This window comes from Crocodylus siamensis, chromosome 12, assembly GCF_052110815.1.
Source record: "Crocodylus siamensis isolate JL-2025a chromosome 12, ASM5211081v1, whole genome shotgun sequence".
Lineage (NCBI taxonomy): Eukaryota > Metazoa > Chordata > Crocodylia > Crocodylidae > Crocodylus > Crocodylus siamensis.
Window position 1 is genome coordinate 47,929,981 of NC_143406.1, and position 21,087 is coordinate 47,951,067.

General features: G+C 49.5%; 1 long non-coding RNA gene across 4 annotated transcripts in view; it reads left to right on the forward strand.

Moving 5' to 3' along the window:
* LOC149855111 (uncharacterized) overlaps positions 1–21,087 on the forward strand; it is a 42,991-nt gene extending 21,904 nt beyond the window's left edge. For 2 of the 4 annotated variants that reach the window (XR_016438779.1, XR_016438777.1), the window contains 4 exons: positions 8,414–8,576; positions 10,136–10,237; positions 12,159–12,265; positions 16,830–21,087. This is a non-coding gene — a long non-coding RNA (uncharacterized LOC149855111). Of the gene's footprint in view, positions 1–8,413; positions 8,577–8,882; positions 9,707–10,135; positions 10,238–11,237; positions 12,266–16,829 lie in introns of those variants that run through there. The other 2 variants (XR_016438778.1, XR_016438780.1) reach the window with 2 other exon arrangements.

Sequence of the window (21,087 nt, forward strand, 5' to 3'; positions counted from 1 at the left end):
CTGCTGAACCCTTCTGCTGCAGTTCAGAAATCGCTGGTATTAGGCAGATGTCATTCAACGGATGATTAACACATTACCGAATTTCTCCAGTCGTTTAATAAAAGTTTTACATAACATGCAGGTAATTGCTTCCAAATGGCTAGGTAACAATGTGGGCTTCTATGGATGGCATTGTTTCTAGCATCAGGTGGAAACCCCCCCTCTCGCTGCCTTGATAGCAAGCGAAGTCCCACTGCAAAGAACCCCGCTCCGGCCAGCTGCATTTCAGTGACTCCTACAAGAGAGACAGAGCAGCAGTCTGGAAGATTAAAGGGTTTAGATCCGGTATGTTATCTTACCTTGAAATGTCTGCAAAATGCAGCAAGCAGGCTTCTGGTTCCAAAAAATGTGGTATAAAGTCATATGCCTTTTCCATGCAAAGTTGCTCCTCATCAAAACCCAGCGGGTGAAGCAAGGAACGTAGCAGCTGGGAAGGGATAGGCCCACGTCCACTCCTGACTTCGCCATAGGCAAAGGCGTTGCATCCCTCCTGCTCGCTTGCTAGCTGCGTTCAGGCAGGGCCCCATAGCAGTGGGAAATCTTAAATTGCCCAAAGTCAGCACAGCAAGAGGAGTATTTCGCCCGGGGGTGGCCAACCTATGGCACGCGTGCTAGAAGTGGCAGCCTTTGCTCGTGGCACGCGGCAGCTGTGGGAAGCAGGGCAGGGAGCAGAAAGCAGAGCAGTAGATCAGGCAGGAGAAGGGGATCAGAGTGGCGCTGGGGGAGGGTTCGGGGCTAATTTGTAGCATGCCTGCCAAAAAGGACGCCCCGCACTAGTTTAACCGATTTATTTCTTGGGTCAGCCCTTTTGCAAGCGAATCCGGTGTCCCTCCACTGACTTGCAAAGAAGAAGGGCAGTTTATGCCAGCTGAGGAGTTGGCTTATGTCCAAGCGTGGGTGCAGGACCGTGCAGTGACGGCGGGCCGCGAGGCAAGCCGGGTGGGAGCTGCCGGTTCAGGCTCCTAGGATTACTGCATGGAGGGCTTCTGTTATGGCTATGACTGTCCGCTCATCCCGCTGACGAATTTTTAATTCTTTAAAAAATTTTTTTTTGCAGAACTCTTGTTGGTCTCATAAAAGATCTCATCTCTACTACGAGTCCTGATTGCCCTTTCACAGACCGTGAGGTGCTGCTCAGGGGAGCCACTTCCAGTAGGTTCACTCAGGCCGTGCAACCAGGGACAGGTCTAACATGGGTGACTGGCATGCAAAATTTGCTCCAGTGCACACATCATCTCTCAAGGGATCAAATCAACCCCATCCTGCTTGCTTTAGAGGGTGTATTTGCCATTTGCCTGAGACAGCCCTGCCCCGTCACGGTGGGGTAGGGCAGGATGAGGGCCCCTGGCACCGGGGCTGGCTTGCCAAGCTGTGGTCGCCTTTGTAGGTTTTACTGCACCTGGGAGGTTTGGGCCCACTGGCTGCATCAGCTCTTACAGACAGAGTGATTTATACGTGCGTTATTAAAGCCATATTTTCAGCCTCCGAACGTGAGGTAAGGAGTGGGCGGCAATCGAGGCAGCAGGAGGGGGGAGTTGTTTTAGAGACCACCTGGCTTTTTTAATGGAGATAAATATTATCAAAGCTTATATAATTGGCCTGGCCAAAGCACTGAGGGTTGGAGTGAAGGGACCAGGTCAGGGAAGAACAGGCTCCAGCATCTAGCGTCGATCCATCTGCCGGGCTTGCTCTCTGCTGCCGGGGATGGCGTTTCTGTACGGGGCTGAGCTGATGTCAGAAAGCAGGGGGCAATGCCCGAAGCTGGTGCCAGGGCCGTGGCGAGTGCAATTAAAACATTGCATGAGCTCAGCTGGCCTCTCCTCGTCCGCTGTCCCAGCTCCGTGCATAGCCCTCAGCACCGGAGCCGCTGAGCACAGCGATGGTAGCACATGTCCAGCTAGGTCCAGAGGCAAAAGCCAAATAGGGTTGGTTTTTTTTAATTCCTTTGCATCCCTGCAGCATTCAAACAGTCAAAGGTCCTATCCAGAGCCTGCAGGAGTTGTCAGTGGGCCTGTGGATCGGGTCCTAAATGCACGTTACTTTTGTCATCAGCAGCGAGAAGTACAGCAAGTCTTCTTAGGCTCATCTATCAAGTCCTTTCTTTGGATGGAAACAACAAGCCATTCTTTTATGTCTAGTGATGTACATAACTTGAGCGAAAGCAAGAGCATTAGTCTGCATGCCCCCATTCCTAAGGAAGCACATGTAAAATGTTGACAGGGTGTTTGCCTCTCTGCAGGCTTTCACGTCCTTGCCGAAATCTGTTGCATTGCCCCGGTTCCTCCGGTTCCTCTTCTCCTGCCGTGCTGGATGGGGGGATCATCGCTCTCCACCGGCCTTTTCAAGCATACAAGAGCCTTGCTTGATTTCACCGATTCACAGAAGTTTAGGGCTGGAAGGGACCTCATGAGATCCTCTTTCATCTCCCGCTTGTCCCGGTCAGGGGATCTCTTTTGAGCTTTGTTCTGAAAACCACAGCCTACTCATCTGTGTCAAGGAGAGGCTGAGACCTGACCAGGAGGACAACATAATGCATGGACCTAAGTACTTTGTGGGGGACATTTTGAGCACAGAGCCTGATGCCATGTTTGCCAGAATTCACCATTCACGTTTCGATCCTGCTCGATACGCCGAGATTGTACTTTACCGGATCAAAGAGCTGGCAGGGCCATCAGGAGGTTGCATCACCTCTGACCCCCTGCTCAAGGCTGGATCATCCCTGCCTAAACCATCTCAACCAAGGGTTTCTCTAACCTGCCCTTAAAAGCTTCCCATACTGGAAGTCGCAGACCCCTGCTAGGTATCCTGCTCAGTGCAGACCAAGGGCACTCCTCCAGCAGAAAGCATGGTTTTTAGCTTGCCTGCAAAAATGTGTGAAAACAGAGTCCCTTCTCTGTTGTGCAGGTTTCCACAGGATCCTGGGCAAGTCAGGCTGGAAGGGACCTCCAGAGGTCACCTAGTCTCTTTTGGGAGCCCTAAAAAACATGACTCTGCCTCTCTTGGGTCTCCCCTGGCCTCAGGGAGGGTCAGCAACGCTGTGTCCAGCCAGGCAATGCAGCTGTTGTCACGATTAATTGTACAGCACCGTGCGGGGGTGTCGAGTTTTGCAGACCAGTAATAGATATCGGGGCCAGGTTTGAGGTGCGCGCCGAGCTGAATATGTCCCAGTGCCTCTGCTCCAAAGGGATTACAGTGGCAGTGAGGAGGCAGGAGGCTGAGGCAACAGTGGCAGAGGCTGAGGGAAACGAGGGAAATTGCACGTGGCCAAATTGGAGGAACCGAGGAAGATTGCACGTGGCTAAACTGGGAGAACCAAGGAAGATTGCGCACAGCCAAACTGGGGGAATGAAGGAAATTGCACGTGGGCAAATTGCGAAAACCAAGGGAAATTTCATGCAGCCAAACTGGGAGAACCGAGGGAAATTGCACACGGACAAATTGGGGGAACCAAGGAAAATTGCACGTGGCCAAACTGAGAGAACCGAGGGAAACTGCACACAGCCAAATTGGGGGAACAAGGGAAATTGCATGCAGCCAAATTGCAAAAACCAAGGGAAATTGCACATGGCCAAATTGGGAAAACCAAGGGAAATTGCACATGGCCAAATTGGGAAAACCAAGGGAAATTGCACGCAACCGAATTGGCTGACCTCGTATTCTCAGAAGAGAGCGGCTGCAGTGAGACGTGGTGGTGTTCGTGTCCTGAGGCTTTTGTGCTAGGGCAGGAGATGAGTGCGTGCCTACCTGCCCGCAGAGACAGAAAGAAACGGAGCTCCCCGCGTGGCCCTGAAACAGCCGGGATGCTCGACCGCCAGCAGGGCTTGGCAGAAGGGCTTTAAACCACTGGATGTCTCCGTGCTGCAAAGCACAACCTGCTGAGATGAAACCGTTTGGCTGCCTTCCCCTCATCAAATGGTTTTAATCATCCCCACCAAAAAACCGTAGTTCAGTGTTTGGGTTTTGCTTCGTTTCACCTCGCTCCACGGAGCGCGCGTACCTTTTTCATCTGCAATCGTGCTTTAGCGCCCGGTGCTTTGAGAGCGTCCTCTCGTTGCATTCACGAAGAATCACGGCGGTGGGGTTTTGCCCTGGAGCACAGGCTGCTATAGACCGAAGAAGGATGCACATGCCAGGGCTGCCCGGGCTCCTCCTGCCCCCATGGAGCATCCCATCCTGAAATTCTTCTTTTTTAAAGCAACAAGCCTATGTCAGGAGGTTGGGACTGAGTTTTTCACTTCTCCAGCCTGTTATAGGAGCCAAGAAATTTAGTGCTGAATCAGGGTTCAAATCCTTTGTCTTCCCTACCTAAAACTTTGGATCTTCTGGACTCGGCTGCCTCAGATTCGGGCTAGCTGATTTTGGCCACCTGTCCTCAGCTTTAGCAAGATAAATGAAGCTGCCCTAGGACAAATGCCTGCTCTGGTGTGTGACACAAGTCCCTGACAGGCTCAGTCTCTCTTCGGTACTGTAAAGAAGGAGAAAAAAGGTACTTAGGAGAGTCCACACGATTTTCCGCCTGAGAATAACTGGGATGAAGTCTGCAGCAGCCAAGGGGTAGATGGCACGGGAGAGAGAGGACTTGAAATGCCACCGCTAAGATCTGCAGGTCAAACCCTGAGCCTTGCTGAAGCCAGTGCCCATCCAAGCCGAGCCAAAAAAATAACACTTGATTGCTTAAAGCAGGAAAAAACCCTTCATCCCTTCCTCCTGAGGCAAGTGTCAGTCCCAGGAGCGGGGCCAAAGTTACTCTAACTCCCATCCCACCCGCTCCCATGGAGGAGGGGGGAGTTCGGACCGAAACTGCATCAGGAAAAGGCAGCCAGGAGACCGCAAAGCCACCCTCCAGAAATCCCATGTATTTCGGAGGGGGAGAGAGCCGAGACCCCGTCTGCTTGACCGCGTGCATCTCCTCAGCCGCGCAGACCGCGGAAGACGAATGAGCTGCAGGAAGCATTTCTTCTGCCTCGGGCTTGCACGCAGGAGGAGGATGCTCGCGGGGCAGGTCAAGAGTTGAAAAATGGAGAAGAAAGGAAAACAGATAGAAGATCCATCTTCCCTTATAAAATCCCCAGAGCGGGAGGCATTTGGAAGTCATTTTTCACTGGGCTGGGAAGCACTCTTCTGGGCCCTTTAAAAGCCATTATTTCACCCATGCACCTCATGTTCGGAGCCGCGGGGAACAGCTTCCCCTTTGCTCTTGTGTGCATTTATATTGTTTCTTCCAGGATGTCACCAGGGGCAATATTAGACCGTGATGCCCAGGGAGGGGGGGTCTGTAGCTCTGGGAGTGGGTAGATGGCTGCATTTAAAGCCTTCCGTTAGTTTTCGAGAGGGAGCTTGGTGTTAAAAAAAAACAGACGTGGATTTATTGCTGGTGAGAAGTCCTCGAAAGCCTGAAGTCACGACATGCTATCCCATCCTCCATACATGCTAGCTGGCACCTGAGAATAAAGCATGGCAAGTCACCCAGCTAAAGGGCGTCACATCTGCCGGCATCTGTTTTGACGTCCTCCATAAGCCGTGCCGCAACAAGTAAGCTGGGCAGCGACCAGGGTTGGCATGGCTGAAAATCTGACCCAATAAACTCGGTCCCTACCATTCCTAGCGAGCAGCAACCAGAAGGAAATGCTCCCTTGGGGGACGTCATCCCAGCACGTGCCTACGGCAGGGTTATTTTGCGCCTTTCTCCAAAGCATCTGGCGCTGGCTCTCGCCTCAGCTGGCGACAGAAGCCTGAGTGAGATGGATGCGTGGTCTGATGCGGGCTGGCAACCCATTTCTTGCGAAGGGCGTAAAGAATGAAAATAAATCAGTCCCGAGATGCAGAAGGAGCGACTGGCTTGGATTTCCTGGAATGAAGGATGGGCGAGGAAACGGGGAGGAGGAAAGCCCGCGAGTCCAGAGGGAGGGCAGCGCTCATGTCATTAAAGTGAATCTAAATACAGTTGCTCTCTGGAAGGAGCTGAAGATAATTATTTTCCTCCTGTGATTTTTGTCTCTCTCCTTCCGGCTTATAAAAAAAACCCAACACATTGGCTTGGATGAGACCTCTGAATGCGACCTGTTCTGGGTTGGGCAGAGCTCCTGTCCCATTACGGGAAAGTCACATTTTATGGCCAGGAGCTGAAAAGAGGAAGGAAAGTTTTCTGTTCGGTGGTGGCCGGTTCTTCTTATAAGGCGAATTCAGGCAGATCCCAGAGAGCTGAGCGCTGTCAGGGCTGCGTGTCTCGTGCAGGTGCTGTCTCGAGAGAAATCGGGGTTTGAAAGTAGAACAGCTGAGGATGGAAAGCCTTCCTGGGGCCAAGCCCATGTGGCCTTTGTTGAAAGGGTTCAGGATAGGGCCCTAGGAGATGAGAGCATCAGAGCAGCTGATTTCACTGCAGCTAGCGGAGTTATTCCAGTTCTGGGTTTCCATCTGCTTTCGGAGGAGTGGGAGGTGTGATAGATGGGCTACGAGTTTTGTTGGAGCCTATTTCGAGCAGCAATCGCTCGTCATCTGGGTGCGTTCATCCTGCCTCCGTGCTACGCACCAGGAGGCCTGACGGGCACGCCGAGTGTGCAGGCACACGGAAAGGGAGCGAGAGCGGCACGTGTTTCGTCCCGAACTTTGCATTTGCAAAAGCATCTCAACCAAAGGCCCTTTCTCGTCACACTTTGCTGATGGTCTAAAGATGCTTTTGCTTAGTCTTCTGATTCGTGCTCTTTGCCAGAAGGTGAATTTTCCTTTGGGGGCCAAACCCCTCCAGGTGTTTGGGTGATGCCAGGGGTGAAAAGTCGAACCCAGTCTAATGAGAGGAGTCCCCTCTCTTTACATGCAAGTTACAGGCAGCATGTGGAGTTCAGAGTCGGGGCAGAGAAAAGCAGCTTTGTGCCGTCGCTGGAACAAATCCCTGGCCATTGGGATATGCAGCCTCTGGCCCTATCTCTCACTCGCTCCCTCCGATACCGTGGGAAGATCACATCACCTCTCTGCACACCCGTGTGCATTGGAAGGCCGTCCCCCCGGCATTGCGATTGCCCCCACCTCACCGTGCCCCACGCAAACCCGGAGCAGTTCGATCGAGTGTGCATTGAGTTAAGAGGCATAATTCACCGCCTAACCTGCAGGCAGGCCGTAGGGCTGAAACGGGGCAGTCCACAGCTCCTGCCCCGGCCGCCCTGGCTATTCCTCACCCTCTCTGCAGGGGTTTTAGGCTGCTGGTTCAGCATCAATGCTGATCCCAGAGCCTACCGCCCAGGCCGGCAGACCCATTCCAGGGGTTTCCGACATCTGGAGGCCACTCTCCGCGCCGAGTTGTGTTCAGAAAATCCTCGGGCTAGAAGGGACACAAGGGCCGTCTAGTCCAGCCCCAGGAGGTTCAGATGTCTCCTCTGCCCATCCCAGAGTGCTCAGTTCTTGCTGCGGCGGTCCCGCCACGCCAGGGCTTGGCAGAGCTGCTCGGTCCTGGGCAGGGGGAGGTGGGAACGAGGGTCAAACCTTGGTGGCCTGCGGGTTTCCTTCCAGCCCTGATGTCTGTGCAACCGGCTCCTGCCCTCGGAAGATTTACAGAGCCACGGCAAGCATTTCACCGGCGCTTTATTAATAATGCGGCAATAAAAAGGTGCAGCCTTTCCCTCCGAGGACTTGCAGAGCTTTTAATAATCTGAGGAGGGATTTAGGCTTCCCCGCCAGGCAGCATCTACCGGAGGGCATGCCTTCCTGCTCCTTTGTTTCGAGAGGGGCTGTTCCCCCATCATCAAAGTGCGAACTGAGGCTCTGTGATGGGTCGGCTCATAAATCTCTGGTCTCTAATCCTTTCCTTTCTAATATCTGCAAACTGGGGAAGAGAAGGGGGTTCCCAGATGAAGCGGTTCCGCGTTTTAACCCTTTGAATTGCTAAGGGCTCTTTTCCCAGACAGAGGAACACAGTTTTGGGAAGGGCAGGCTGTTTTCCCAGTAGCTTTTAAAATAAAATAAAAAGTCAGGGAGCTATATAAAGCAATTAAACCCCAAATGACAGTAGAAATTGCTCCTTTGGAGGTTTATTAAGTCCACCACAGACTATAAGAAATAAGTCTGGCTTCAGTACAATCACCTTGAATATCTCAGCCGTAAATGCAGAGCTCTGCTCTTTTTCTTACAGTATGGGGCGTGGGGGGAATGATTTCTTTGCGTCTCACTTGGGTTCGATCAGCGATGCCTCCAGCCCCGGGGTTTGGATCCGGATCCAGCAGCAAAGCCCGCAAAGTTCATGGCACGGGGGTATTTGAACCCAGCCGTTTCATTTAGGGGTATCTCAGATTTGATACTGAAATCTCAACACAACAGGAAGCGAGGAACCCAACTGACTACAACCGCTAAGCTCAGCTGCTGATTCATTTTTTTCTTTCTGCAGTCAAGGTGCTGTCAGTCCATTAAAAGGCGCGCGTCCAGCCTCTGCCGCCCCACATCTGAGCTACCGGAGGAGGAGGGGGAAACTGCTGCAAGAATGAAATGCAGGCAAATCCAGATTGAATGAGAACAGAAAAAAGAGGGAGGACAGAGATGCTGAAACACAGGTAGGAGAATATGTTTCACGGGAAACACCCACCCCCTGTCTGACCTCGTGCTCGTGGTTAAGTTTACAAAGCACCTTTGAAAGGGCCTGGGAGCAAAAATGTGTTGGTATCTTGAACACCGTGGTCTGGGGCAGAAAAGTTTCAGAAACCGGTTTGACCCAATCTGGTGCTACATTCAGCAGGTTTCTCTTAAACCAGTTTCAGGCATTTTGAAACGGGTTGATGAGACTTCTGCTCTGTTACAGGTTTAAACCAATTCCTGGTGACTTAAACCAGTTTATGTGGAACTTCTGTCTCTCGCCCCAGGAACCAGAGGTGAAACCAAGACAGCGACTTCATGGCCCGCTCTAATCGACCTGCTGCACTTCGCTTTCCCGAGCAGTCCTGCTCTTCCACTTCCCAGATTTCTGCTGCATCTCTCTCATCTGTTGGTGACGTGCTAATTGCTCCTATGTCCTGTTTTAATTTGCATCTGGAGTGTCACCGGAGCCCTTGTTCCCTCTGGCACGTTGCTCTGCTGTGTTGGCTTCCCTCCCAGGGACCGGGGAAGGGCGGCATGGTGCCCAAAAGCTTGTCTGTGTCCCTCCCAACTATACGGTTGGTCCAATAAATGATATCACCCACAAAAAGTCTTGCCTAAGTAGTTTTGCTGCTCGCAACTTGGAGCAAGGGACAAGAGACTCAAGCCCAGAGTGCGTCCCACTGTCGGCCCTAGCACAGACCCCTCCACCTCTCTTTCTTCTCTTCTGCCGTATACGTCTCCATCTTTTATGCACTGCACCATTTGAAAAATGTACTTTGGATCCCTTTTATCAGAAAAGATTTGGGGCTTTTTAAGCCCAGCTTTATAAACAGTGCTGAAAGGTCTCGCAATGGGCAAGAGGTCTGCTTTAGAAATTGAACAAATTGTCGTTTTATGGTTCCCGGGTGTGCGGGGCACCGTAAATCTCCTCGAGTTGAACGCATCTGTTCTTTTCCAACCACGCTACCAGCTTCTCGAGGAGGAGAAGGAGAAATGTCTGACATTTCCTGACACTGGCTGCAATTGGAGCCCCCCGGGAACTCCTCGGAAAAGTTTTTAAAGTAATATTTATGGATGATCCCCGCAAATCGGGGCCCTGAAACATACAGAGAGAGGGCTGTTGTTCATTAACGTTTGGAAACTGTGCACCGAGCACGTCCCTGCGGAGGGACAAAAGCAATGGAGTGAAAGTGAAATAGCTTTCGAGTTAATCCAGATCTTTCTTAACGTTGTTGTTGGTAAAAATCAGAACCTCGCTTTGCAATGCAAATAAATAAGATCCTAATTACCAGGGCATTTTTGGGACCGTGTTCTCTGCAGTGGGTTTCTTTGCAAAACTCCATATTAAGCTTCCTATGACAGATCTTTTTACATTTTTTTCCTTATTTATATGCATTAGTGTAGTGGCTTGTATTTTTATGCACATCTTCACACTAACAGGATGCTGCCCCTCCGGCTGCTGCTGATGCACACAGAGTAAGCTTAACCTGATGATTTTTTGTTTCCCCCTCAAGATAATTTTTTTTTTTTCCTGTAGGGAACCAGTATAATTTGCAGTTTGATGAGGAAGCTCGCAAGCTGAGGACTTGGCGTGCCTTTCATATGAGGAGCTCGGGCTGCTGAGATAAGCATTTGAATAGTAAGGAATAATACGTCTTCATCAGAGCTCCTAACACCCTTCTGTGTCAGTTCAGTACCAATCACCCCAGTTTTATAAATGGGGAAACGGGGTATAGAGAGGTGAAAGACGTGTGTGACATACAAAGTGTCTGTGGAGTAAAACCAAAGGCTCTTGACTTCTGATCCTCTTCTCAAAGGGCCCATTGCAAGATCACAAAGCTCATGCTCTATAAATATCTCAGTCTACAAAGGTACAGATCTCCCCTGCCTTCTGGCTGACTTCAGATTAACAAGGCTAACTACCTCTCCCCATCCTGATGCCCAGAGAAATCAATTAAATTTTCCCTAAGGTTTGACTGGGCATTGGATCCAGCCTTAGAAAAAAGACCTTCCCTGGTATTTGGCAGTGCCAGGGTGCTGGCCTTTGGGTTGACCATGAAGGAGACCCCCAAATAAAAAGAGAGGTGTGTGCCCTTTCCAACAGCAAAGGAAATTTGGAGTGATTTGTGGTAGATCACCTTGGTGTGTACCCCTTTGAGGGGCCTGATGCTAACCTGCACTATGCTGATGTAAAACTGGAGAAACTCCTTTGGGTTCAATAGATTGTCTTCAGATTTACACCAGTGAAACTGGGATTAGAAATTGCCCTGAGATCTAAAAGACCTCATGGGACTGACCTCTGATTTCTACACAGATTCAAGGGCTTGCTTTTTAGCACGGATGCTACATTTCTTGCTGGGATCAGATGCTTGGGCACGTCGAGAAGAGGTTTTTTTGGCTGATGTCATTTTTGAGCATTTGGGACCAAAGTAAGATGAAACGTGGAGCAGGGAGGAAGAGAGAGGACTAGCACATGGAAGAAAAGCTGTCACTCTTGTTTTAGATGGAGCCTTGTCAATAGGGTCAACAAGGATCATTTTGGTTAAACATTAGACATATCTTTCTGATCCAATTGCAGCCTGTGGAGTCAGTGAAGCTGCATCAGAATTGAATGTAATCCTGTAAACCTAATATTCCAGGTGTTGGAGTAACCTTGCAGAATTGCAATAGCTGGAGAAGCTGAAAGCCAGGACCTTGTCAAGATGGTTTTAGGAAAAGGAAATCACTCCTGCCTTTTGGTCTGGGAATACAAAAAGCCCCACCAAATGTTTCATCACACTCAAGGGAGGTGACTGAACAGTGTATTTTTGTAATAGTCTTAATAATGAAGTCATTGCACCTTATCAGCACAGCATATGGTCCTCTTGATACACAGATACGTGCGGCTGCGTCCCCTGCTATCCATCCCCCCTTCAGGAACGGGGTTGATGGACCTAGCAGATGCAGAAGAACAGGAGCATGCACGAAGCAACAAGAAAGCCCTTGCCATATTGTCTGTGTAATTCCCACATTCGCAGCGAGCACTGTGATTCTCATTACATACTTCTGAAGTTATTATCCATGTGCGATCTACATTCATATGACCAGAATGGCTCCTATGATTCATACGCAAAAACCTCTGGTCATGAACCTGTGCTGATTCAGCCCTTTTCCTAGTGTGTCCTGGGCACAAGACAGGATGTGAAGTGCTCACATCTGGTGTCCTCAGACATGCTGCTGCGTGGGCTACTCAGGGGATGAGTTAGGTGCTGGTGTTGGGGATGGTAATTTGCATCCAGATGTGCTGGCCCCGCAGCTCGCTGTACCCCTGTGGAGGGATGTCATGGGGACAGGGGGGTGGGGGGCTAAAGCCATCAGCAGAGCAACCATGGGGTAACTTTGGCCTGATGTCCTGCAAAATATCCCTGCTGGTGTTTGCAAACATTGACTGATAATTGCACTTCCATGCTAGGTGGATGTGCTTTCAGCCTTCATTTCTTTGGGTGCATTGGATGTGTGCTGAGACACCTGTAAGTCACTCGTAGGGATTGAAACACTTTGCTTTCTTCTGCCTTCCACAGATCTGGTTCAACCACAAACATGGCAGGTATTGACCATCTGTGTCACTGAAAACTAATCTTCAGCACTTGCAGCAAAAGCAGCATGCAGCTGTCTCTTAAATTAAAAGGTGGGTAAACCCATGAACTGGCCTGGCCCCTCTGCTCTCGTCCCTCCCCTCTACCAAGGTCATTTGCACCTTTGGGATCTTCTAAGCCTTTTCCAATCCCTTGCCTTGTATCTTAAGTCATGTTCTTGGAAGTGATGTGGTCTTGTCCCCCTTCCACACTTAGCAAAGTCAGTAGGATTTGGGGTTTTACAAGTAAATGCAGGACCAGCCTGAAAGCATGGAACAGCCTCAAGCGGAGGACCGGCTGTCAGATACCTCTGAGACATTTCATCGGGTTGTAGAAATGAGAGTGGAGAAGACCTCACTTGGTCACTCCTGTGGCAGCCCATCATGAACAAAGGCATGCCTGTTCCCTAAGATGGCTGCTCAAGCTTTGCCCATCATTTTTAAGCATCTTTCCAACGTCTTTAGTTAAACAGAAACCTCCATGTCTCTGCCCTTCTCTTTCTGTTTGCTGAAACTTTGCTTGCAATTTGCAGAAAGCTTGCCCAAAAATAACACTGGCCTCTGTCCCAGCTGTGGGCGTTGTGACTTCTGAGCAGGAAAGTCTGCGAGTTGATTTGTTTTGTAGCAGATGGCTGTCAGCTTTGGCACCCCTCCGTCTTGATTGGTACTGAATTCACTGTGCGCCTCATTCCAACTTCTCCTCCTCCCTTGGGCGTACCGCTGGCTCGCCAAGGGTTCCTCCCCATAAAACCGCCATATTCCCTTGGCCAGCTACCCTTGCTGCCACTTGGAGCTTTTTGGATAGGGCAGAATCTAACCCTAAAAAATAAGTTAATTCAGTCAATAAAATGTGGCACAGAGGAGCCACGAGAGGCAGGCAGTCCACTTGAAGAACTGCCTTTCTTCCTCTTGGAGCAGCCAAGAAGGCATCACTTCCCGTGGGATGACATCCAAATCCATTGAAGACGGGACGAGGCCCGTTATTTTTGTGTGTTTGCTTTCTACATGAAATGTATTTTTCCTGCATGGGTGAAAAGAGCTCCAAGGTGATTTGGAAAGGAGGAAAACAGTATTAGGGGCAACTGGAGGCTCTGGGCAAGACAGTGACTTCTCTGAGCTGAATATTGGGGTCCTTAGTGAGCAGACTGCTTGTGAAAAATCAGGGCATGATTCTTTCATGGTGTGAATGGCAAGGCCCCATGGACTTAAGCTGCTCCATCTGTGCCAGCTGTGGCTCTGGCCCTGGCTGCCCAGTTTTGCCCTGACTAGAGGTCCCTGCAAGGAGGAGAACTTTGCATTATCCCTCCAGATTCTCCCCGGGGGAGAGGATGAATGAAAGGAGGTTGAAACCCAAAAGATCAGCATGGAGCTGGAAGCGTGGCTGGACATGCCCTCAGCTTTGTGCTGCACCCCTGGCTGCACTCTGGCACTTGTCCATACAGGCCTGATTCTCTACTTACCAGCTTGTAGTAAATCAGGAGCAACTCCACTGCAGTCCACTGAGTTACACTGGTGCAAATTAGGTGCAAGTGAGAGGTAAATTCCGGCTGTGTGGGTGTGTCTACACATGCATTTATGCCAGCTTAAATTTACTGTGCAGTAAGTTACTGCTCAGTAAGTGGGAATAGGTCGGCATCTACATGTGCAAGCGTTAAAGTGCATTACTGCTGTGTGTGGACTGACTTGGGACTAAATTTAGTAACACAGCGTTACTGCACAGTAAGGTGTCTACACATGCGTTACTGTTCAGTAACTAATAGGGCATAAATTTGATACCTGCATCATGCAGGTATCAAATTTACACTCAAGCTGGTGTAAGTCACCATATTTACTGCACAGTACGGGCATGCACGTGTAGACAGGGCCCTGTGTTTCGGTTACTGCACAGTAAATGCACAGTTGTAAACATGCCCTGTGAGTCCTTCCTGGCCATGGGGGCAGCAACGCCTGCCTTTGCTACTCAGATACTGCAGGAATAGATGCTGCAACCTGAGTCCTAGTTGGAGACGACATCTCAGTCCCTGGGAGTTCTTCTGAACAGGGGACACTACTGCAGAGAGCTACGAAGCTCCCAAGTTTGCTTCCTCCGTCAGTTCTCATAAGGTGGTTGGGTCTGCCCATAGACCGCTGGTCCTTTCCAAGGCACAGGGCCTGGACAGGGTGCACCCACTGGATCCAGCAATGCTAGGACCCAGTGAGTGCACCCAGCTGGCCTGGCCCCTTCGTGGAGGAGAAGTGAGATCCCTAGGTGGGTCCAGGAGGTCTAAGCCACCTAACTTCAGAGCTTGGAGGTTGGCCATGTGCACTTGAGGGCAGGGACTGTAGTGCAATAATAATGTGCTGCTAAAGCAGCGCAAGTGAGCTGCTTTTCCTCTGAGGTGTGGGTTTGAGGGTCCTCTCTGGTTTGGGACTGCTCGTAGCGCCAAGCAGTGAAGCAGACAGAAGACCAAGAGCTAGGATCTTCCCTTTCGTTGCCGGCGGGAGAGGAAGGGAGAAGGCTGAGAAAGCTTCAGTCTCAGCAAACCCTTTGTCTTGGTTCAATCCTGGCCTTTCTGCTCCATATTAATTTAAGATGCTGCGAAGTGAGAGGTGTGAGCACCGGGGAGGGGTGAAGCTGTCTGAAAAGTGTTCGGTGCCTTTGCTGGATAAATCCCTGTGGAATTTAATTTAAAGGAGCTGACATGGATATGAATCACGCCAGCATTACAGCACTTCCTACCCCTCGCCTGCACCGCTCTTCCTTTCCCCATTCAAAATGACAGGCTAAAAGCATCTCAAACTGTATTTAAGTCCCTGGTCCTAACAGGACGTCATCTTTTTTTTTTTCTTGCTTTCTTCCTTCAGGGTAATAAGAAATAACATCTGTTAGAAAAATCTACTGGCCAGGGGCAGCCATGGTGGAGAACAACTTATCAGATTTTGGCCATTAAAAAACAGCGGCTGGTTTTAAACAAAAACCGTTCTCTGTGCCCGTCCTGTACCACAGTAGGTTGTACCAAAGCATTGTGTCATCTGTCTACAATCTGAACAGATTAGATGTATTTAGGGAGAAAAGGGGGTGGGGGGAAGAGCGCAAGGCATGGGAAAAGGAAAAGAGAGCGAAAAAGGGAATTAAAAGGCAAAAGGAAATAAAAGAAGGAATGATTTCCAACAGAGTGATACAAACACCTTGGCTCTCATGGTGAAGACGCCAGCACTATACTTAAAACACCTTCTTATGTTCATTTGAATATCTCCTAAATTTCCGCCGAAACCAAAAAGCCAACGTCTAACCAGTCTGAGACCGGTTATCAGCTTTTAACAGCCGGGTTACATCTTTGAAGGGGCAGAGAAGCGGTCGGAAGCACGGGGCATGTCGGCATGCCGAATTCAAAAGGATAAACATTATTTGATACCCTATTTATAGGGCACCACAGGGGGAAAGGTAAAGGTTTCAGCAAAGAAAGAAGCACTTTAATTTTATCTGGAGATTTTCCAACAATAAAATCTAATCCATCATTCTCCCCATATGACTGCTCTTAATGAAAATTTAGAGGCTGTGACTGAAATTTAGAATTCACCGGGGATACTATTAGGAAGATGTCTAGCAGCTATGCAAAACCTGTTATATCATAGCCCCCGCTAAGGAGGGAGCGGGGAAAGTTGAGTGTGAAACGGGCCGCTTTTAATTTGGCACCCTGGATCTCAGAAAGCTCCCCCAGGATGGAGTGGGAGGACTTCTCTTCGGGACGCTGGGAGTCCAGTTCCCCTCCTGGAGCAACGCCGAGGGCTGCTTTCTCCCGCTGGGTGAAACTCTGGCTCTGCCGAGGTGTGATTTCACTGAGGTCAGCATTGCCCCCCGCCAGTACATTTATCTTCCCTTTAAACCACCCAGCTTGGCTGTTGATTCCCTTCTACTTGTACAAGGGCAGGGGCTGGTCAAGGCAGGAGAACGAAACCAGAGGCTGGTAATAAATAGACACGGAAGATTTTCCAGGGGAGCTGAGTTCACGTCTGCATCCCACCGGCTAGTGAAGCGTTCAGTGCCGACCTGCTTGCTTTGAACCTCTCAGGTTGGCCTGGAAATAGGGCAGATGTGATATTTCCCATATGTCCTATTCCTGGGGAGGCTGGAGACTGCCTTTTTTTGTAACGTGAGGTCAAGTCAGCTCCCATTGCTAATGAGGGGCATCCTCAGAGAGAAGGGCCGGACTGCCCCAGAGCAGAGCAGCATGCAATAATAACCTGCCTGTAGGGCAAGTTTCTTCCTCACCCCCTTGAGTCTCCGCCTGTGAACCCAGAGCCTACCAAAGGGTATTTGTGCCCAAAAGCTTGCTAAAAAGATTGATTTAGTCTAACAAAAGATCCCAGATTTACCCAAAGAACATGTCAACCTCGAGCATAGGTTTTTATCTCCTTTATCAACGGTCCATTGTCCATATAAACATCTGATCCTTTTTTTTTTTTAATCGTACTAAGCTTTGACCTCAATGACATCTTGTACCAATATAGTCCAACAACGTGTTTTGTGTGTGTGTGTGTGTGTGTGTGTGTGTGTGTGTGTGTAAAAAAGAAGCTGAGACTGTGAACGATGTTGCCTTTCAGCATCCTCAAACGTCCCCTTGTTCTTTTATTACAGGAAAGGGAAAACAGGATCATCTGCCTGAGTTACCTTCCCTCTAACACTCCTGATTTTATATAGCTCTGTCATGTTTCTCCTTAGAGGACTACTCTTGAAACTCGCCAGTCCTATTCTTTTCAGCCTGTCCTAATGGAGGAGTCTCTGCATGGCTCTGACCTTTTTGTCACTCATCTGTTCACCGTTCCTTTTCGGACTGCATCCTTTCTGCACCCAAGCTGAACAAAGGATTCAAGGTGAAAGGGCATTGTTGATTCAGCAAAATATTCGCAATATCACTTCCCGTTCCACTTTTACATAGCAGATATTGTTATGCTTTCTTGCACTCTTGTAGCACCTTATGCAGCTATTTTCTATATTATTCCTGTTATTGAACACTCATGTTATGATCGTGGCCAGCGACCCTTATTAGGAATTAAGTCCCTTTGTGTTGAACATTATACAAACGCTTATAGACTCACTTACAAGGAGAACTGTCTGTAGGAACTGTTCGTTATAAAAGGCCAAAGAGACGCAGTTAACAGAGAAGGTGGAACTTCATAGCACATAGTAATGAGAGAGAAGGCATTTCTATTCTAACATTAAATATGGCTGTGATACATTGCTCTTCTGTTGGGTACTATGAAATGTTGGGGCCTTTCCAGGTTATTGGTGGATAGTTCATGAATGCAGAGACTGGGTATATTGGAGCATAAACTCCATACACCAGGTCTTGAAGAGGAGCAATTGCAAACAGCTGGCAATGCTCTCTCTTTTATAGGGATCTCCGCTCCCAAACAATGCACAGTTCCCAGAAACAAACTCTGCCCCAGGAACTGACTTCAGTTAGTGGTAGTAAGAATGAAGCCAATTCCTTTGCTGATGATTGCTGCATCGGAGCAGGGTGCGCTTGTGGCGAAGAAGGCTAGTGGCCGACTGGGCTGCATTAGTAGAAGAATTTCCAGCAGATCAAGGGCAGTGATTAATCCCCTCTCTTGGGCACACATCTGGAGTCCCGTGTTCAGTTTTGGGCCCCCCACTATGGAAAGGAAGTGGACAAGTTGGAGAGAGTCCAGCGGTGGGCAGTGAAAATGGTTCGGTGGCTGGGGACAGGACATGTGAGGAGAGGCTGAGGGAACTGGGCTGGTTTAGTCTGCAGAAGAGAAGACCGAGGGGGGATTGAATAGCAGCCTTCACCTCCCTGCAGGAGGGTGCAAAGAGGATGGAGCTGGGCTGGTCTCAGTGGGGGCAGATGCCAGGACAAGGAGCAATGGGCTCAGGCTGCAGCGGTTTAGCAAAGGATCCAGACATGTTAGATGCTTCTTCTGCATACCCGACTTTAACATTGAGCTTCACTATCTGTCCTCCAAGAACCACAACCGGGTGACAGCAGTTCAGTCGCTGTGGCCTGGTGCGACCTGATATACCGTGAGTTAAGAAGCGTGCAGTACTAGCTGGGAAGTGGATATTTTTCTGATACGGCCGCTTACCTACAACAAACTGGTGGAGACCCCTCAGACTTATTTCACACAGGCCATGCAAAATAATAGTAACCGTCAATTATTACTACTGTGTTTTATTATTGAAAATGACTATAGGCATTCAGGCCCAACAAGACCCAACCAGAACTGGTGCTTGGGGCTGTCCAGCGAGGCAATGCCTTCCAGTCCACCTGGAGCAGATCTAAAGGGGTGACCTTGAAGCAGAAAGCTGACTCCCTCTCATGACTAATCCCTGAAGCCATCAATCCCTTGTACTTGATTTTTAATCAAAGCAGATCGCTAGTCTGTTTGCAATATTTCTAATGGGACAAAATGAACCCCAATTATGAAGACAATAACATCATGAAACAGTTTAATACCCAAATCACTGCCAATTATTCAACTGAGTTGAAATGCAACCCCAGCACACAACGTGAAAGCGCAGGATAAATGTATCTGAGGACGGGCTTTCGTAATCAAAGTTTTCTCCATGCCAATGGAGAAAAGGTTATAGCATAAGCCAGACAATATATGGCCATGCCAGATGTTAAATATTATTGACAACCATCAAATGCAAAAATACTAATACTACTGGTTTCAAAGTTATGCCACCAAGTTTGTAATCTGTGCAATGGGCTTAGTTATTCCTTTAATTTTCTGCCTGTGGATAACAGGCGATTTGGATTAGCTTCCACTAAGAATAATAACTTCCTAATTCTCAACATATGAGCATAAGTACCCTGCAACATCAAAAAAAAAGAGGCCATTTTTAATACGTAACATTTTAATGACTTGCGTTCTTAAATGATGTTGCTTCACGAGGCCTGCATAATTAAGCATGGTAACCGTCTGAAACCAATCTACTTGTCCTGCATAGAGGGGCACGTAGCGTTCTGCTACAGCCAGATGCAAAACAATGCACACACAAAAAAAAAACCCAACCCTAAAAAGAAGCCTTTTTCACAGATTTGACCCGGAAATAGATCAACCCACCCCCTCAACCCCAAACTTTGTGTTTTAGAGGTTCCAGCCATTTCTTTTGCCAAGTGTCTGTGTGGTCTCAAAATCACTATGCTGTATAAGGGTCTAATTCACTGTTGCCCTTCATCTTCTCATCTCATGCCACCAACTCTGTCGTGTTTTCCACTCGTGTGTTTCTCTGGATTGCAAGTTCCCTGGTGCGGAGGCTGTGCCTTGTATCTGTGCCATACCCGGCACGGAGCACACAACTCATTAAATGGCCTTTTCCATCCACTTGGTGCTGGCGTAAAATGACCCTGCAGCATCCACGTCAGCGGGGAATCAGGCCCTACGCTTCGAGACTCAGTCTTGGGAGGATCCTATGGTATTGCTCCAAGGAGAAGCCAGGCAAAACATGGTTATTTCATGTCTGGAAGGGAAGGTGGCTTCCCCCCTTGCGCCAGGCCAGTAGGAAACATTGGGAGTGGGTAAGGTAGAGTCCCAATGTCACCCACTCCCCAGCATCTCCCCAGCTTAATGCCCAAGCGAGCCCTGATGCACCGGAGGGCTGGGGGCAGGCCTACAGCTCACTTCCCAGGTTGATCAAATCTACCTGTCCAGCCCAAGTTTCAAGCTCATAACAACACTCAATGCTCATGGTCTCGGCTTCCGTCGGGAGTATTTTACATAAAATAGATCCTTTTTGCAGGCCTCCCTGGTCGCTTCCCCGAAGCAGCCAGGGAAAGGCAAGCTAGGGAGAGCTGCAAGTGTCTTTTGAGTAGCTTTCCCTTGAGGGAGCACATCCCCGTTGCAAAGCGTGAGAGCCAGGAAAGGAGCCTTCCTCTTGGTCGCTGACCCGACTCGGAGTCGCCAGACTCCACTTGTGTTTTCCTTTCCCGGCAGCGACCCGCCGGGGTTTGAAACCCTGGACAGCGAGGCTGGGTCGGTTCCTGCCGTCACCCCGGAGGGAGCAGCGGTGCTCAGAGGATGGGGAAGGGGGCCGGGGAGATGGCCGTGCGGGGAGCCGGGACCCGTCGGTGAGGAAAGGGTCAACAGCACATCCTCTCGACTGAAGGCAAAAGAAAAATGTTGGCAGGGAAAGCCGTGCCACAGGAATAAAAGGTTGTCCTGACTGTTCATGTTACCCCACATGGGGTGTATAAAGCTGTCGGTCAGGCTGAAGTGTCTGCTATCCAAAGGGGAATAAAAGCTCATTAAAAGTCTAGGAGAAAACCCTATTAAAATACCAAATATAACATCGAGGAGACTTGATCTCCCTCGCTCGGCAGAAGTGTCAGGTTTGAGGGAAACCAAAACGCTTTTTTCTTTTTAAATAAATAAATAAATAAAAGGAAAGGAAATGTGTTTTGCGGCGAGCCGGGTGGCGCGAGGGGCAGGTACAGTGTCAAAGAGCACTGATAATATTTCAGGGCCTCGATTGAAGCCTGAAATAGGAAGGGGGGGTTATTCCACCTTTGGTGGGAAGGAGAGTGCTAGCACATTTTTTAAAGGCTTTCCAACGCAGCTTGCATTCATCTCTTTCTTGAATCGAGGGTGCTTGGCTGCTGCCGTGCGGGGGCAAGGAGCATCTTCCACCTCTTCTGTCTCCAGCCCTGGCTGGAAGAGGATGCGGAGCCAAGTTGGGGGAGACGCGATCATCGCTGCCTTCTTCTGCACTGCGGTTAGGCGGCCTGACGGACCCTGAGAAGGGTCTTTCATTTTGTTCTTGCATTGTCCTGGGGGAGCAGGAAAGAGGTGATGAGAGGAAGGACATCGGTGACCCATCTCCTCTTAGATTTCATAGATTTCATAGACATTAGGGCTGGAAGGGACCTCGG